Genomic DNA, 20,337 nt, shown 5'->3' on the forward strand with positions numbered 1-20,337 from the left:
ATTCTCAACACATGAGTCAGAAGAAAGGAGGGAGGAAAGTGCACAGGAAGGGCTCTGTGATGGAGAAAACAGACGGTCCTCTATCCTTTCCCCCTCATTTGGGTCCCCTCAGATGTTTTAAAACGTTAGTTTGATATTAAGAATTTAGCCATCTGTTAATATTTAGCAAAAATGTTCTGGTCTTAATTCAATGAGAAATGCCAGATGGATTTCATTTCGTATTTTATTTGCAGCCTAAGCAGTTTTGATAGCCAGTGCTGGCAGGGGATGGAAGTACAAGGACCCCAGTATGAAATGCCCCCCATAAGCTATGATATAGCACAAAAAATACTTTCTTAGTTTGGGTCTAGAATAAAATATGTGTCCAGAAAATATTATTCCAAAAAATTGTTGAGCTCCTTTGGAGGAAAAGAATCCATTAAAAGTATATTGATACGATAAAATCTGCGAAAGCTGGAACCAACGTAAAGCAGAAACCTGTCAAAGAAGGAAAACGCAAATATTTTCAACTAACAACAAGTGATAGAAAAGTGGTAATAATGCAGGCTGTCAAAGGCAGAAAACTTGTGACCTGGAAAAGTATGGCAATCCGTCGAGTTTCAGCTCTCACGGGTTTCGCTGTTTGACTAGAACAAGCTCTCTTTTAAAATGAACAGTTTTTTAGGAAGAAAATGGATATTGAAGAGATAAAGTCTGAAAATGGGACCAAACTGATTTTGGTAAAACATATTGGATATCAAAGAGTTATTAGAAACATTTACCAGGGGCAATATTACTATATGTGTAAATGCCTAACAACTGGGATAATACGAGAGAGCCAAACACTCAGGTTGAGAAACCTAGTAAAAACCTAGTGTTGTTAGGTGCTACTGAGCAGATTCTGACTCATGATAACACTACATTTTACAGAGTAGAACTGCTCCATAGGGTTTTCTTGGCTGTAATCTTAACAGATCACCAGGCCTTTCCTTCCACAGTATCAATTGGTGGGTTCAAACTGCCAAACTTTAGGTTATCAGTTGAATGCAAACTGTACCACTTAGGGACCTTAAATACCTATTGTTGTTGTATGCAAACAGGTCCTATTCACGGTGACCCTATATGACAGAGTAGAACTGTCCCCATTGGATTTCCTAGGCCATAATTTTTACAGGAGTAAAGTCTTTTCTCCTGTGGAGCTCCTGGGTGGGTTTGAACTGCCAACCGTGGCTATTACCTTGGTGCTTGCTACTCCTGAGAGAGCAGGACTAGATTCCAGAGGAAAGCCTGGACAACTAGCTATGCTTCTAATAAGCAAGTATTAATGCCTACCAAAAATGCATGCACTGTACAAACAGGCTTGACATAAACCTTTTTGCTCTAGCATATAAAGTAGTTCCTTGAGAATTTGTGACTGGGCTCAGAAGCATGAGGCAGAACTCTTCATTGCTCGCTAGACAGGTTGTGGGTGTCATGTTGTATTCAGTCACTATAGAAAATTTTTCCAAGCCATGTCATTGGCTTTGCATTTTCTTATTGCTAAATTAAGCAGAGAAAAGTTGGGCAGAGCACATTAGAAGAACTGAAAGGTGGCACTCTACTTGGCACAAAATAAGGCAGAGTCCTTCAACAAAAGCTGGTTGGAGAATAACTAGCTGTCTTGGCAAATAATGTCTTCAAAGAAAAGAAAAAAAAAAAACCCCAGAGAAATTAAATGGGAATAGGAGAAACTTAAGAATAAACATGGAAAAACAAAGCATTATTTAAAAATGCCCATGTGTTTTACAAAAATTAGCAATATATTGGTGAATACTAGGATATTTCCAAATAGCCAAATACAGAATTTAAGTGAATGAAATATCACAATTGAGCCTAACTTGCTTAAAACAATTGTTAAGACTATTTCAGGAGAGAATTCTAATAGGCAAGAGCCTAAATTGAATAAAAATCTATCCAATGCATAATCAAATAAAAATGCTGGAGACTCAGGGAACTTTTTTTTTTTTTTTACATTGAACTTTTTTCAATGTCCCAAATTTAAGTGGATTTTTATTCTTATGCACCATCATATTCAATCTTTGAAATGATAAATTTGTCTTTTAATGGGGAATTACAAAATTCATTGTAAAGATGAACACAATGTCCTTGGCTTGTTTTCTGCAGAAATAAACTGCCTTCTGTAGTGCATTCTTTGCATATAGTGAAGACTGAAAATCTAGCAGGTTTACGTCAGATATTAAATGCTGGAGAAGTACACACATATGCAGAAAGGGGAACATAAAAATGTACTTTCTATTTCCAAAGTACTAACTGTCATTTATCCAAGGTTTCTGAGGACAAATTGCTAAATTATTTCATAGTCAAGAGTTTAGGACTGACAAAGGAAGAAGAAAGAGAAGATTCAGACTGATTTGTTTAAAGCTGTAAGTCAAATGGAACTAAAAATAGAAACTGTAATAGGATATCATGGCTATGTCTTAAATTCTTACTGATTTTGGGAAAGAATGATGCTCTTCTTAAAGAACATCTTGAATCTAGAATAAGGAAAATAATCAAAAGAAATTGAGAAGGGAAAAGAATATACAGAATTGTAATTTCCAAAATAACAGTGAGTCACATTGGTTAAGAAATTTGCTGTATGATCTTTAAGAATTCCATTAAACTGTCTAATAATATACCGTTTAATATGGTAGCCACCAACCGAGTGACTACTGAGCATCAGAAATATAGCTGCATAAACTGATATGTGCTGTAAATGTAAAATGTACACCACATTCCAAAGATTCAGTATGAAGAATGCAAAATAGCTCATAAATAATATTTTATATTAAACATACATTAAAATGATAATATTTTCAAAATATTGGGGTAAATAAAACATTATTAAACTAATTTCACCTGTTTATTTTCACTTTTTTGAATGGAGTTGTTAAAACGTTTGTAAAGACATATGTGGATCACATTCCATATCTACTGAAAACTGTTGGTCCCCAAGTACTTATTATCTTTTTTCTCCCCTCCATCTACCCAAACAATTTTTCCCTTCTGAACACACTTGGGAATCACATGGAAACACATGGATTGGAATCAACTGGATGGCAACAGGTTTCCTTTAACCTCCCCATTTCTGCTACTGAGTCTACTTTTCATGCTCTCAGTCATCCAGTGTGAAACTTCACTATCATTTCTGACATATTGCCTTCTTTCATCTCCTTTATCAAATTAAAACTATGTAACATTTTGTCTGAAGCATCTGTCATAGTTCTCTCTTATTTGACATTCACATCACATTAGTCTTAAACCCTGGCATCTCATAAGCATGTAGCCATAAATGGCATCCTATCTAATCTCCTTGTCTTCTATTCCATCTAACATATCCAAGTTGGGTAATTTTCTAAAACCATTATGCTGAATTCATTAAAGTCTCATAAACAGTAGAAAAATCTACTGAAGTCCTGAATGTGACATTCAAAACACCTAAAATTGATCCCATCTTAATTTGTCAATAATATCTCTCTACTTCTCCATAAGAAGACTCTGCTTCAACCAGATAACATTTATTTCCAGCCCTTGTGTCTTTGTCAACAGTCTTTTTCCAACTTGAGATATCCTCTCAATGCCTCCCTACCAAGTCAATGTTTATTATTTAGAGTCTAGAATAAGTTCTAACTTCTGTGAAAAAAAAATTTTTCCCGAGTTTATAACTGTCTCTCTGCCCCATCACCAATGTGTCTCTCTCCTTTGAGTTCATATAATAGATACTATTTATTCTATTCATTTTGAATTTACTATTATATGAGATGGTTTTATCCATTTCAAAAATGTTTGTGAAGGTTGTTCATTTGGAACTGAGAATGTTCAGCCAATGTGACAGTTCAAGTAGGCTACATTTGCAAAGGTAAACAAAAAAGTAAAGAATTTGCTCCATATTATTTGTAAATAAACAACATTAGATATTTTAAACATTTTATCTTGAATAGACATTTTGGAGGAAGCACATGTGAAATATTTTATAATTTTAAAATGGATATTCAGAAAGGAATTTCTGCATATTTTCAAAAGGTTCAGAGGCTGATGTCACCGACTGCATCATTCTTTTCTTTACCCTTAAACACAGTATTTTTCCTTTTCTTTCCTCAACAGAAGGGTCACCATCACTGTTTATTCAGGAGGAATCATGATGACAAAGATTTCTTTGTTCAAAGAGAAAAGGAACATGAGAGAACCAGTGTTCTTTCTCTTTAGTAACTTGGCAAGAGGTAGAAGAAAGAGGAGAAACTGTATAGGCCAAAACAGGATGCATCTATGTGTGCAAGATTGTGATCTGAGGTAGAATTAACCAAACTATGATAGGTAAAAGGCAGCAAAATCACGGTGGAAGGACATGTGAGTTATGAGATGGTCACAGCGTGTTCATCTACCTTGGAAGAAAACGAGTCAGTGAGGTATAAACTACAATGCCTGTTGTAGTGTTGGCCATTGACATTTACACAGCATATATAATAAAAATTTGTTAAATTGGCTTGAGAATGTCTGATAACCAATACCAAGTACTGACTAAGAAACTTAAGAGTCACATATATTTGAGACTCAAATAAAAATTCTATTTAAAAGAACTGCGTACTTCATCAAACCTTCACAGAATTTAGGTTGATTAAGACAGAAAATAACAAATGCTGGCGAGGTTGTGGAGAGATTGGGACTCTCATACACTGCTGGTGGGACTGTAAAATGGTACAACCATTGTGGAAAGCAGTATGGCGATTCCTTCAAAAGTTGGAAATACAAATACCATTTGACCCAGCCATCCCATTACTAGGTATATACCCTAAAGAAGTGAGAGCCATAACAAGAACAGATATATGCACGCCGATGTTCATCGCAGCACTATTTACAATAGCCAAAACTTGGAAACAACCTAGATGTCCAACAACTGAGGAATGGATAACCAAACTTTGGTACATTCACACAATGGAATACTATGCAACGCTAAAGAATAATGTAGAATCTGCAAAACACCGCATAACGTGGATGAACTTGGAGGACATTATGCTGAGCGAAATAAGTCAGTCACAAAAGGACAAATATTGTATTAGTCCGTTATTGTGAAAGTTAAGGAAAGGTTTATATATTGGAGGACATTTTCTTTGTTGGTTACCAGGGGTGGGAGGGGAGGGGAGGGAATGCTGTTAGATAGATAGAGATAAATATTGATTTGGGTGAAGAGAAGGGCAATGTACCAAATGTGAGTGACCAATATGGCAGCACTGAGGATGAGAAAGATAGAGAGAGTTACATGGGCAGTACAAACAACAAATATGAACCCCTTTGCAAATACAATACTGAGTTGTCAATGAAAGCAAACATGGGTATAGGGACGGATAGATGGGTGAACAAGCTAAACAATTATGTATGTCTAAATGGAGAGTGTATCCAAGATCATATACAGGGTTGGCAGACAATGGGCCTCTCAGGGTGCAGAAGAGTATGAAGGGATGGACACTGGGAGGAGGTAACTATGGGGAGGAAGTGGGAGGGGAGCTGCTGCAGTGTAAATTTTGGTCAATGACATGAGACAAAGTATATGTGCTGTATGAAAAGTGAATTTACTCTGTAAATCTTCACCCAAATCCTAATAAAAAAAAAAGAAAAAAAGAAAAAAAAAAAAAAGAATTTAGGTTGATTGTCATGTTTATCTCTAACTCTACCTTTATTTGTGTTGCTTCTGCTTTCTAGGAATGCCTTCTTCTTTGAAAGAAGGCAAATCCTACCTATTCATTGCCATCATGTTGATTTCAACTCAAGGCAACCCCAAGGGTGTCAGAGTACATCTAAGGGAAGTAGATTGTCAGGCCTTTATTCTGAGGTGCTGCTGGGTTGATTCAAACTGCCAAGATTTGTGACCTTGAAATTTATGCCAGATGCCACTTCCTCCATGAAGTCTACTCTGATTCCCACTTATTGTATACCTCTTTCTTTAACAACTCTCAAATTGCCCACAAATCTTGTTGGAGGCTATTTAGGATTTCTTATTTATTTTCAGTTAGCCTCTTCAACCACCACTCATCTTGTCAGTTTGTTGTACTGTTGAAATTGTTGAATTGTGGTGTTGGCAAAGAATACTGAAAATACCATAGAATGCCAGAAGAATGAACAAATCTGGAACAAATCCTGGAAGAAGTGTAACTGGAATGCTCTTTGGAAGGGACCATACCCCAGAGAAGGATATCATATTTGGTAAAGTGGAGGGAGGGTCAGCAGAAAAGAGGAAGACTTTTAAGGAGATGGATTCACACAGTGGCTGCAACAATGGACTCAAGCATAGCAAAGATTGTGAAGATGGCATAGGACCAGGCAGTGTTTAGTTCTGTTGTACATTGGGTTTCTATGCATCGGAGCAGATTTGACAGCACCTAACAACAACCACAGCCTCTTCAAGAAGTAGCCCTGGTGGCATATCAGTTATGCACTTGGCTGCTAACCAAAAGGTAGGCAGTTCGAACCCACCAGTGACTCCACTGGAGAAAAGACCTGACAATCTGCTTCCAGAACTGTGTAGATACAGCAGTTCTACTTTGTAGTATATGAGGTCACTGTGAATCAGAATCTACTCAATGGCACACAACAACTACAGCTTCTTCAAGTAGACTGGAATCTCCTTGAGGGTAGTGATCATGCCATAATTCTTTTGTTTTACACCTAGCAGTTATTACACCCCTGCCTGCACAGATATTGCTTAAGAAACGGCCCTGGTAGCATAGTGCCTACGGCACTTGACTGCTAACCAGAAGGCTGGTGGTTCAAACCCACCAGCCACTTCTCAGAAGGAAGGTTGAGCAATCTACTTCTGTAGTGATACTGCCTCGGCAACCCAAGGAGGGGTTGCTATGGGTCGGGTCCGACTCAACGGCACATAATAACAACTCTGTGTATTACAAATAAGATTCTAACATGGTGGTTCTACCTATACTAAAGCAAAAAAACCCAAACTCAATGCTGTTGAGTTGGATCTGACTCATAGCGACCCCTCCTTGGGTTTCCGAAGCAGTATCACTACGGAAGTAGATTGCCCAACCTTCCTTCCACTATTATGTTAAAAATTCTCTAACCAGCTGTGATGTAAAAACTTATTGTTAATGACTCAAATATTGATTTTAAATGAATCTAGGGCTCTCTGCTTAGTATCATAGAGTTTGTTAGGTGAAGTTCTACTAATCTAGGCCAGTAAATCTGATTTGACTTATATAAACCTTACATCCTAAATATATAAATATACTGTGAAAATTCAACATACTTCAAAACAATACAAAAAAAAAGCAGAGATTTTGATCTTGAGAAGTAAGTTCCCATGTAAATTTTTTGAAAAGAGAATAAGTTAGAAAAGAGAAAATGAAAAAGCCAGTAATGGCACCAAATTTATTTTTTAAATAAGTGGTATTTATTATATTTCTTCACTGGCTCACTCTAACATTTTAAAGCATGAAGCCAGTATGTCTCAAGCTAATAAACAATCAGATTAGAGACAGGTTCCACAACAAGCTAATGGAAACTATCCATGCTCCTGAGAGTAGCTGTCTCCACTAGAACAAAGATTCCTAGTTTTTACCACCCTTCTTCTGAACCTCACATAATCGTATTCCATGTGCATACTCTATTATTGCATTTATCATATTGAGCACAGTGCCTAAGGCACTTGACCACTAACCAGAAGGCTGGTGGTTCAAACTCACCAGCCACTCCTCGGAAGGAAGGTTGGGCAATCTACTTCTGTAGTGATACTGCCTCGGCAACCCAAGGTGGGGTCGCTATGAATCGGGTCCAACTCGACGGCACATAACAACAACAACATACTCTGTATACTCTGCATTTATCTTACTGTATAAAAGTATACTTCAGAGATACTGCAGGTTTGGTTCTAGACCACTGCAATAAAGTAAATACTGGAATAAAGCAAGGCATATGCATGTTTTGGTTTCTCAGGGCATGTAAGTCATGTTTACACTATACTGTAGGCTATTAAGTGTGCAACAGCATAATGAAAAAGTTTGAAATATTATGAGAATTACCAAAATGTAAGATAGAGACACAAAGTGAGCACATACTGTTGGAAAATGGCACCAACAGACTTGCTCGATGCAGGGTTGCCACACACCTCCAATTTGTAAAAAAACACCATTGTCTGTAAGGCACAGTGAAGCGAAGTGCTGGAGACATTATCTAAGGTTTCTGGCTAAAGATCTTGATGAAGAAAAATGTGATGCCCCTAAATTAATACAAGCCTTTCATGCTATGAGTGAGTGACATAAGTGTTGCGTTAACACTTGTATGTATTCATTATGTTGCCTATTCCCAACTCATTCTCTACGATGACACTATATTGCCCATCATTATTGGCTATTGTTAGTTGTCATTGAGTCAAGGGCAGAGCAGAACTACACCATAGTTAATGCAGTGGTTGAGTTCAAACTGCCAACACCTTTCAGCTAGTAGTTGAGCACTTAACTGTTTGTACTACCCAGGGACCCCGATAGCCCATCATAGATAGTAAATTCAAACTCCTTAACATAACCTCTGTGCCAACCACAGGACTTCTGTTTCCCAGGAAAGTCCATGCTTTTTCATATTCTACACAGAAAACCTCCAGTCATGTATTTTGTGTTTGTCTACATTATTTCCTACACTAGAAATGGCTTTGCCTATCTGCATCTCTGTTTAACTTTGTCTTGAAATTCTTGCAAAAGATCACTCCACCTAACTCAGATTTAAATTACCTTTTTTCCTCAAAGTGGAATCCTTTAAAAAAAAAAAAAAATCTGGCACCAATGTTCAGTATATAAAACAGATTAAAATGTAGAGCTCCTCAAAAGGAAGCAGGGGGTGGGGCTATCAGAATATCTGTCAGCTAAGACTCTTACCTGGCTCTTGTCTCTGAGAAACCCCCTGGAAACATGATTGGAACATGTAGGGACTGCTAGTCTGGCCTAGGTTTCCAGACCACCTTCTACAGTCTGGTGCACTGCTAGCCTTATTCTCTATGAATCCCAAGTCTGCCTGGAACCTGATGCTTTGCCTCATTCCTTTAGGTTTCCTACATCAAGTAGCTGTATCTAGCTCCTTGTAATTTCTAAATGAGTAAACATATCTCCCAGATAGTTCTTCCAGAACTCTGGTTGCAATTCATTTAATCCTTCCAGTTCAAACTACCTCTGCCATGTAACCACCTAATGAAGCACTTTGATGCATTCACCTCAAATTGACCCAAGTCTGCACAGCTTTGGAACCATCAGATGCCCCTGCTGTGGCCAAGCACTGCACTCAGACCATCTCTACCATTTTCAGATTTCTTCCACCAGTTCCTCATACCCTAGTCATTATGTGAGCCCTTAATTGCACTTCTGTACCTGGTTTGTAGTTCATTATTTTGCACTTTTGACTTACTTTCTAAATGTCCAAATGTTTTACATAAGTGTATATATACTCTGCCTTTTCAGCTATACGGTAAACTTCTAAGGGAAAGAGAAAACCCATTATTATCATTTTATTTTTTAATCATTACTATTAATTAATCTAATCTGTGTCTTGCTCCACTGCTGCTCAGTACCTACATCCTGGCTTTCCTTCCAAAGCATAAACTCTTTCTTTGAGGGCAGGAACTGTTTCCTCACCAGTTTTGGTTGCACAGTAGGCATTCAGCAGACACTTTCTGAATGAACAAACGTTTGAGTCCTCTCATGTGCTGGCACAGTGCTCTGCCTAGATTAAGGACTCAGAGATGATGACTGACTGACAAAATTATCAAAGTATTAAAAAAAAGGGAGACTATAAAAATATTGAGAATATGAGAATACTAGTTCCACATGCTGTTGAAAGCTACAAAACTGTTTACTGCTAGTAAAATGTTACTGCTATAGAATTGTACAGCTACCCATCTTTTTATTTGGATTTTAATTCCCTTTAATCACAGTGACATTTTGAGCAGTAAACAGCATCTGTGAGCCAGCAGGCTGCTAGTAAATAGTGTTTCTTTAGAGCTTCCCTTGGGCGTTGAAGAAACTGCCCTTATGCGCCTTTGATGGGCTGTGCTAGTAGGACCAAGAAACATACAGTTCATAGGCTATTGGCTTGATAGCTGCCCCCTTTCTCACTCAGATGCTTAGGTGGAGCTACACTTGACATGTTTCAACGGGGTAAGGAAAAGATAGTCTTGCTTGCCATTACCCCAGTTGAAGCACCTCACTCTTTTCCCTGACTCCCACCCTTCCTTTAGAGCCCAGTTCCATTTCCACCTCCTTCAAGATGCCGTCTGGCCATGAAAGCCCACTGGAGGGCTCCCTCCTCCATTCTCATGGCATTCTTCATTTTTGGACAGGAACTTTTTTTTTTTTTGGCACTTAGCAGATGTTATCCTGTATTTTTTTTCAAACACCTTTAATATACTCAAATTGTTGGACATTTCTCATCCCCACTAAAACATTCACTTTTATAATTTGAAAGTGAGAAAATTAAGTATTTTGTTCTCAAAAATCCTTATATTTAAAGAAATATTCATATGTGAGAATCTGTATAAAAGTGATAATGACAAACATACTAATGAATAAATTAAAAGTACCAGTGGCAGATTGAGCACATGCATACATCTCTTCTCCTCTAGTTTTACTATAATGACAGTGTTATTGTTGAGTGCCATCAAGTTGATTCTGCCTCATAGTGACTCTATACGATAGAGTATAACTGCCTCATTGGGTTTCCTAGGCTGTAATTTTTATGGGAGGAAATTGCCAGGTTTTTTCTCCCAAGGAGTCACTGGTGGGTTCCAACTGTTGACCTTTTGTAGCTTACTGGATCCAGAGCACTCAATCTCTGCCACAATGCAGGCCAACACAACGGATGCCACGCAGTTAACTGCCAAGTGGTTAACTATTGAGCTACTATGGTGCCCCATAATAACAATAAAGGGATAAAAAGGATATTGATCCACAAGGACAGAGAAAATGGCAGAAGAGAAAAGAGTAGACAAGAGATTTCCAAAAAGCTTTTGAAGAGAGAAAGAAGACAGTGAGTATTAATGGACTGAGCAGAGGGAGTTATTGTCCAAATATCTGCAGAAGGAGGGAATGGAGAAAAAGCCATTCTGTTTGGGTTGTGTCCTTGGACACACCTGATACCACACACAAAAGGTGCACTTGTGGGGTGGAAGCAATAGGACTAGATGGAAGTCTGTATTCAAAACAACTGGTGACACAGAGTTACTTCTTCTACCCATGACAATCTACTGCTACCCCCCCCCCCAGTAGGAGACTGGAGGCTTATCCCCTACAGAAATTATACCAAAGAAGTTTTGGACTCAGTTTACCAGGCAAGAGGGACAGCAAAGATGGGGTAAAAACAAAAGAATTTAGTGATAATGTACATACTAAAATATTGGCCCGTAGCCCCCTTTTCTGACCTGTTCCCAGAATGCCAGTAACCAGAAGGATTTCTCTGCTCTGACCAGGCAGGATATTGGAGTGTTCTGGGGGAGGAGTGGCTAAATTTCCAGATAAAGTATTTCACATACCAGCATCTCAATGAAAAAGCCAGCTTGCTGCCTGAGTACCTCACAGAGAGGTTGGTCATCCTTGGCAAGCCTCCCCTACATATAAGCAGAATTTCCAACTAGCCGAATGGCATAGGATGTCAGTAGGATAGATGTGTCAAAGCTATAAACTGGCTGTACTGGATTCTGAGGACAGGCCATCTCAACTCCCATCACAACCTCCCTTTAATGTCTGAGTTCAATTCAAAACTCTTTCCCATCCCCACCTTGTTCTTGTCACTAGACTTCCAGATGAAATTTCTTTTCAGCCAATCAGATGTACCCATGCTAGACTGATTCAGAACTGAGTCCTGGGGGAGACAGCTAGGCTGCGTGGCATCTGTTGTGTTGGTCTGCATTGTGGCAGAGGTTGAGTGCTCTTGATCCAGTAAGCTACAATGGTGATGTGCTAACCATGCAGCCTCTAGATTGGTGGAGGGCTCAAGCTCTCTTGGCAAGTCCAGGCTTGAAATTCAGTTTTGAGAGCTTTTCCTGGAAACTCAGTTCAGTTCTATAATTGTATACTCCCAACGGTTCTTTTCACAATTTACACCCCATAACAAATTCTCTACTTAAGTTAGCTAGATTTTGTTGTTGATAATTAAGACCTCTGAATATACAGTAGCAATATTTAGTTAACATATATTAGTATGCCTTAGCAAAAATGAATAGCCAACAACCAGAATGGAAACAATGACAATGTTCACACATTGTGAAGAATGTATCCAATGTCACTGAAAAATCTGTGTAGAAATTGTTGAATGAGAACCTAAATTGCTATGTAAATGTTCACTGAAAACATAATAAAATATTAGCTAAAAAACAGTGAATAGCCAGTAAAGCAGAATAATAGCATTAACCAATGAGACTTCATTAAAAACAAAACAAAACAATGTGTGTGTTACACATATATGCAGTTTTTCAGTTTCCAATATAATCCACTCAAGGAAAGAGTCTTTAACCAGGAAAAAATTATATACACTATAAATAACGTATATGAGAAATTTTCAATTAAAAATTCAAGGTGTAGGTGAAAGGGGCAGCATTTGAACAGCTTTATGAGAAAGAAAATAGGGTGACAGATATGACTAAAACAGAAAGAATTCCTTATACGTGTGTTCACAAAATATACAGACTAGCTCTATAATAGCAGTGTACATCATAGGTTAATATTTCTCTACTAATAAGCTAAGTACATGGACTTAGTTTGTATTTTATATTTTTCCAGTTACTAGGAAGGAAAAAATCTACTCAGTATGGCAAAGCATGCTGCAAGCACTTTAAATTAACACATTTCACATGCTTAATGGCCACACTTTCCTCTTTCTTTTTGTTAGAAGGCAACACAACTTATATTTTTCAAATACAGAAACTTTTAAGTTTGAAATAGTGATTGGATTACTGGAAACGGTATACAAAGAATAAGGATTCTTGCTAGCAAAATGCAAACCGAGAAATATTCCTCAAGACTTCTTCAGTGGCTGAACTTTAACTTACAAAGTGAATTTAAGAGATACCACAAACTCTGGAATAATGCTTATTTTTTTAAAACAGCTTTTAAGTGCATATTAATCATACAAAATTCTACATGTATATCCTTTGGCTGTACTTTTATTAAATAAAAGGGTTATTTTGACTAAATATACCATACATTTGTAAAAGTTCAACTTAATAAAAGTACCTTGTTTACAAGTATAGCATAATTTTTACTTATTTGAGAAAATGGGGGTCAGGAAGACATGCATAAATAAAATCTTCTGACAATTCCCAGGACTCAGCAGATGAATGGTTTAAAATTCCCCCCCATCATTTGTCACCAAGTTGCAAACAAAAATCAAAGCTGTCTCTTTCTGCCTTATCATTTCAGCAAAGACAGACTCAAAAGTAGACAGCACTGAGAAGAAAACCACAGGGCTCAATTATTCACCCAAATTAGTGATCATTACTGAACATCTTCTCATGGAGCTGGATTTTCTTCCTCTGCTGATATTAACATAATTCAATGAGGTTCCTTCTGAGAGAGTTTATTTGAAAAGCACAGCTGAGTAGCCCCACCCTCCATACTTTAGCAGGGGCCTTTCTTCCTCTGTTTAGGGAGAGCAGACTTTGAAACCAACAGGAGACAAGGAGCCCCTTCCATGTGCCTTATGAGACTCAGCCCTGGACTCAAGATGACATCTGGCTGGATCACTCCTTGCACAGCTGGTGGTCTGTGCACAGTTATTGGCTTGGACACATCTCTGTGCAGAAACAGGACTTTGGATGAGGGAAAAATAACTGGAGGAGGTCTCTTCCATCAGTTCTAAGCATGACTCTTAACCTGCCCACTACTTCCTCGGGGAAGGGTGAAGAAAAAGGAAAGTTAGGGCAGGGCAGGAGAAAGGGAGGGGTAGAAGGGAGAGGGGGAAAAGGGAAAGAAGGTTAAGTGAGAAAGTAAAATAACTATTCACAACTGGGGTGGAATTCAAGCTGTCCAAGCCAGAACTGTTCTCTGCTCTCACAACACACTCAGGCGGCCCCTCCTCAGCCCCTCAGAGCCAGAGACTGTTTGGAGAAGACTCCCAGGAGGGGCCGTGAAGTAAGTAGAAAGGACATATGGTTTGGAGAGAAGACTTAGGGATTCACATATGAGCTTGGACACTAGCCATGTGAACTCTATCAAGTCACTTGATTTCTCATCTCTATATGGAGGTGATAATTCACTCCTCATAGGGGTGTACAAGGATTAAATGAGATCATGCAGAAGGCTATGCAGTCAGGGACTCCTGATAAATGCTTATTTCCTTTTTTGTGGGAAAATCTTTTTAGCTATCACATTCCCAGCCATAAATACAGTAAGGTGTTCTCTCTTCAATACATTCACAACCATAAGCTATTTATACTTCTAAACTAGAGATCTATAGAAAAAATGAAGGGAAAATAATGTTAATTATATGCCCAGCCAATAAAAACACATTGAACATGAACAATGTCAAGCCAAGAGGGTGAAAAGCAGCAAAATGTTACCAGCAATTTTAAACTATGCTTTCTTATTCCAGGAGGGTTTATAAGAAATTCAGGACTGTGGGACTGTGCCCATAGCCACAGAGAGAGGAAGAAAGAAGCTGGAAGGCATGGTGTTTTGTTTTTCCCTCATTCTCATAGTGGATTGCCCAGAATAGATCAAGAAAGTACTTTGGGGGGAATTCAAATTCTGAAAGAAACACAAAAATGAAAAATCCATAATCAAAGAATCATTTCCTTTTTATTTTAGAGTTGTTATTAAAAAGAAAAGAAAAAAGAATGACTAAGAGTCTCACAATTGGCTAGACCAAACTATAGCTTCCATTCAAGCAGCTTCCCCTCTCCCCTGGCTCCAAACCAAGATGCCCCTTGTTTGAAGTTGGTGCTGCTGTTCCATTTCTACATTTCTCCCTCTGCTATACCCCAGAAAGTTTCCTGTGGCTCTGCGTGTCCTGTTTTACCATCTGGGTTTCTGAATATCAAGAATAGAGACTGTGTGCTTATCTCCATAGATCCAACACTAAACCCAAACCAAAAACCAAACTCACTGCCATCGAGTCAATTCTGACTCATAGCGACACACTTTGGGTTTCCAAGGTGGTAAATCTTTATGGAAGTAGATTGCCCAGTCTTCCTTGCATGGAGTGGCTGGTGGGTTTGAACCAACAACCTTCTGGTTAGCAGTCAAATGCCTTAAGCACTACACCACCAGAGCTCCTTAGATCCAACACTAGTAGGCACTTAAAAAGAAATTGCCATCTAGTTGATTTTGACTCATAGTAATCGTATGTGTATCAGAGCAGGACTGTGCTTTCATAGGGTTTTCAAGGCTGTTCCCTTTCAGAAGTAGCTGACCAGGTCTTTCTTCCAACATGCCTTTGGGTGGATTCGAACTCCCAAACCTCCGGTTAGCAGCCAAGCATGTTAGCTGTTTGTACCACCCTGGGACTCCTGGGGTGTACTTAAATCATCCTAAGAGGTAGCTGTCTAGTCCATGACTAGCCTTGAAAACTCTAATTGTTTCACCAAGTCTTAAATCAATAAGTTTAGGGCAGTGTTTCGCCAGCTGAAGTCCCCTCACCACCAGAGCCTGAGTTCTTAGGAGATTTTTTTTTTTTTTTAATTTGTGTTGGTATTTAATAAAAGTAGTATAAGGAATTTTCTGAATTGTCTGGGGGACCACTATACAAGTGAACACTGCTGCTCAATTATAGTGGCCATGTTTATGTTGGCACCAAGTGGTAGTATTTTATTTGCAGTATACTAATGAGAAAAGAGCAGAGACTAACTTAATACTTTAATTATGTATTTTTCTCCAATGACATCACAGTGCCCTTAGCAGACAAAAGTTTCATTCCAAAAGGATAAAAGTGAGGGAAAAATTCTGAGCCATATAGCACAAGGTAGGTTAGGCATGCCCATCTCAAAAGAACCTATGTCTGACAGCCAGGACACATTCCCATTGACTAGCTAATTATTTATCATGAAAGAACATCATCACTATATTAAGTTTCTCAGTGATATGGTTCTGTATGTATTTGACATGTAATTTTGGTTTGTTATTTTCTATGTAGAATAATAAACATAAGGTGTTTGTTTATATGCTTACAGATATTTAAGTATAAAAAAGTTTTCTGTTGGTATATATTTAAGTAATATTATTAATTAAAAAATAATTTGTTTGCATTCAGAACCCATGAGGCATTTTCCTTCAAAGGGTGTTTGTACATTAGCCAAGTTTGAGACACATTGGTTCAGGAAAAGTACATCTGAAATTCTCTTAAAAAGGTTGACATATTCAAAATTCTGTTGTTACTGTTAGCTGCCACTGAGTTCACCTCTAACTCATGGTGACTCCATGCATAGCAGAACAAAACTAGGTACAAATAAATGACCCTGACTTATAAAGAACTTGGAATAGATCTGAGAAATTGCTTCAATCTTTAATAGTCCTCAGCTAGCCAGGAGTAAAGCTCAGGTCTGGCTCTCAGAGCTTGGGAGGCCCAGTCACGCTGGAGTGTACACTGGCCGTCCTTGGGGGGGATTATTTTCCTGTTCTGTGTTTTAGTTTCACCATATGTAAAACAAGGATAATAATACCCAGGCTCAAGCCTTTAAATTGAAAAATGAAAACAAACAAACCTAACTTTATGGGAACAAAGACGCAATAGATGAGAAAGCATATTCATCTCCTCCAATGAAAAAGGTATTATTTAAAAGAGGGGCTCTTGAAAATATCTCAACAATATGTGTCTAATCCACAATGACATGTGTAATTTAACCTATGTTTAATTTTTGCTGCAAATGATCTGCTTCCTTTTAAAAACTAGGTTGGTAAAATGCTGAGTAGTGTGACTCAAAAAAAAAAAAAAAAAAAAAACAGCTGTGGAAGAATTAGGGACACCTGTGGTAAGGCAGGAGGAGCCCTGGTAGCACAGTGGTTAAGTGCTGGGCTGCTAACCAAAAGGTTGGTGGTTCAAACCCACTAGCCGCTCTATGGGAGAAAACTGTGGCAGATTGCTTCTGCCTCGGAAAGACTGCTGCCTTGGAAACCCAATGTGGCAGTTCTACTTTGTCCTGTAGGGTTAGTCTGTATGAGTGGGAATTGACTTGACTTGATGACAGTGAGTTTGGCTTTTGGTTTTAGAGGAAAGATACAATACAGCTGATCCTGCAATAAGACAAGAGAAAATGAAAACAATACACAAAGGAAAAGAAAGGGAGAGCTGAAGAAAAAGGCAGTCTCAGAACTAAGGCAAGCTGCATCACACCCAGAGATCACGAAGGAAGTGGCAAGTATTGACAATTACATGCAAATACAGCAATTAACAATAGTAAGGAAGTAGCAGTAATGATGATTTTCACACCTAATCCTCACTAATGACATACAACGAAGTTTAGTATTGGCAGCATCAGACCAGTGAATACCCAAAGCAACTCAAAGACAGTTGACAAAATATTGCACTTTATACCACTTTAGATGAGTGTATACTCCTCTCCTCCTTCTCTTCTTCTTCCTCTACCCTTCCCCCTCATTTCCTTCTTCCTACTATTGTTCCTTTCCTCATTTGCTCTAAGCTTAAATACTTACTAGATTTTAAAACTAAACTTATTCTATTAACATAGTTAATCAGAATAACTACATTTCTAAGCCAATTACTTTTCACTATGAGAACAATAATGATATAAAATGAGAAATTTCAGATTCCCTTACTTTTAACCACCTGTGTTAATAAGCAACATGCATTTGAAACAAAACCACCCGAAGCCTCCTCCTTAAAAATAAATCTCAGTTCTTTGAAAATAACACAGATGCTGCCATATATAATTTTTCTTGTGGCTTATCTAGGAAGTTTTCCTCAACATATGAAGCAATATCTAACTTAAAATATCCTTCTGGCTACTTTGTGGAGGGTGGATTAGAAGGAGCTAAGAGTAAGAACAGGAGACCAAATAGGAGACTAACAAGGAAGGAGGAAAGAGAGTTGTCACTAGAGTGACAGCTGAGGAGAGAAGTGGTTGGGTTTGAGACAGGTTTTTGGGTACAGTAATGTTTGGCTAATCCAGTCTCAGCCTATGTTTATGTGCTCATAACAGCCAAGAATATTTTTCATATTTTCAAAAGTTAAGAAAAAGAAGAATATGTGATGGAAACTGTACATAACCTGCAAAGTCTAAAATATTTCATATTTGTTCCTTTACAGAAAAAGTTTCCTGATCCCTGAAGTACAGTCAACAGATATTAAAAATAACTGGGCTGGAGGGGTAAAAGAAAAAGAGGCCTATGGGATTGCTATGCGTCATAACAGACTCAATAGTAATGGATCAGCAATGGACAGGCTGAGTTTTGTTTGGAAAGTTAAGTTTGATACAATACTTTAGACATTCAAGTATGTATGTCAAGAAGGTATATGGATATCCAAGTCTGGAATTCAGAGTTGGAAATACAATTGTGCTACTCATATATATGGCATATAGATGGTATATAAGCCAAAAGACTGGAAGAATTCAGCCAGAGAAAGTGGGAAGACAGAGAGAAGCAGCAGACCTAGGTCTTAAGCCTTAAGCATCCCAACATAGAGGGGTAGAAAAGAGGAGGAAGAAGAGGGCAAAAAAGACTAAGGAAGTATAGCTAGTGAAAAAACAAGAACAATACAGTGCTTTGGAAGCCAAGAGTACTGTGTGTTTTAAGATGGAGAAAAACAAAAACAAAACTCACTGCCATCGAGTTGTTTCCAACTCACAGAGACCCCCTTTGGGTTTCCAAGGCTGTAAATCTTTATGGAAGCATCTTCTTCTGCAGAGCAGTTGGTGGGTTTGAACTGCTGACCTTCAGGTTAGCAGTCAAGTGCCTTATTCACTACACCACCAGAGCTCTGAGGGGTCAATTATATTTACTCTAAGAAACACAGTAAGATGTAGATAGAAAAGCAACCATTATATTTGTCAGCATACAGGAAATTGATAACCATAGAAGCACTGTATTGGTGGAGTGGTGAAGGCAGAAGCCTGCTTGGAGAGGGTTAAAAAGAGAATGAGAGAGAAGAAAGTGTGACTATAGACACTATAGGAACAGCTAGTGCTTAAGCTATAATTAAAAAAAAGAAACTGCATGTAAGAAAACATTGACTTAAAGAAACATGTTGACTTTGTTAAAATACTCTGTTACCAAAAAAAAAGCAAACTCATTGTTATTGATTAGATTGCAACTCATACCAACCCCATAGGGTTACCAAGGCTATAAATCTTTATGGAAGCAAACTGCCTTGTCTTTCTCCCATGAAGAGTCTGGTGGGTTCGAACTGCTGATATTCTGCTTAGCAGCCAAATACCTTAACCGTTGTACAACCAGAACTCCTTAAAAATAAACAGAAACAACAACTCAAAGATGGCAGAATAGGCAGACAAGCTACACAGGGCCTCTGCAACAAAGCAATGAGAAACTAACTGAAACCAATAGAGAAGATGATCCTGGAACCCTGAGCTTTGAAAGGGAAGGACAAAGAAGTGGACTAAATACCAAATAGCAGAAGAACCTGAATGAAAACAGTGAGTAAGGAGATGAACCAAGATGTGGACTGCTGGCTGTACTGAGGGTGTAGCCATTTTGAATATTTCCAAGTGTAACATGGTAACAACCTAATAATTGGCTTTGCTCAGCAAGGACTACATTTGCAAGGACTGCACTGGTGCCTGACAACCAGAAAGGAAATCAATGAAGGAGACAGACAGACCTGTGAACTGGAGGCACAGACATTTTGAATATTTGTGAGCTGTGTGGCCATTTTGAATAAATGCAAGTGGCAGTGCTGAACTGGACAGTGACCAAAGAATAGGCTCCACTTGCAGAGGACAGCACAGGCAACCACAGTGGAGGCTGATGACTAGAAAGGTACGATATTCCCTTGTTACTCTTTATACTCCACACCCTCTTGGTGAATAGAGGTGTGGCCATGCCCCACTTCCACACACTTTGACAAGCAGAAATTACATCCTGGTCTGTGCCTTGGCAGAGCCTGGGTGCTTCACTCACAGTCCTGTTTTTGTTTGTTTTTAATAATTCTTTCTATCTTGCTCCCTTTTCCTTTCTTTTTTTTGTTTTCTTACTTTTCTTTCATTCTTTTTTTTAAATTTTTTTTTCTTTGACCTGGTTCCCTTCTTTTTTCTGTCTTTTGGTTCTTCCAATTTCCTGTTTTCCCTTTTGCAATTTTCCCATGTTTTCATTACTATTCTTTTATTCTTGCTCTTTTCTCCCATTTCCCTCTCACCATTTTTTTCTT

General features: G+C 38.3%; 1 protein-coding gene across 1 annotated transcript in view; it reads right to left on the reverse strand.

Moving 5' to 3' along the window:
• The window catches only part of DNM3 (dynamin 3), a 903,988-nt gene that overhangs the window by 223,732 nt on the left and 659,919 nt on the right, over positions 1-20,337 (reverse strand). The gene's annotated exons all lie outside the window — the stretch shown is intronic.

This window comes from Orycteropus afer, unplaced genomic scaffold (assembly GCF_000298275.1).
Source record: "Orycteropus afer afer isolate SDZICR_OR568_19922 unplaced genomic scaffold, OryAfe1.0 scaffold00175, whole genome shotgun sequence".
In the NCBI taxonomy this organism is placed as follows: Eukaryota; Metazoa; Chordata; class Mammalia; order Tubulidentata; family Orycteropodidae; genus Orycteropus; species Orycteropus afer.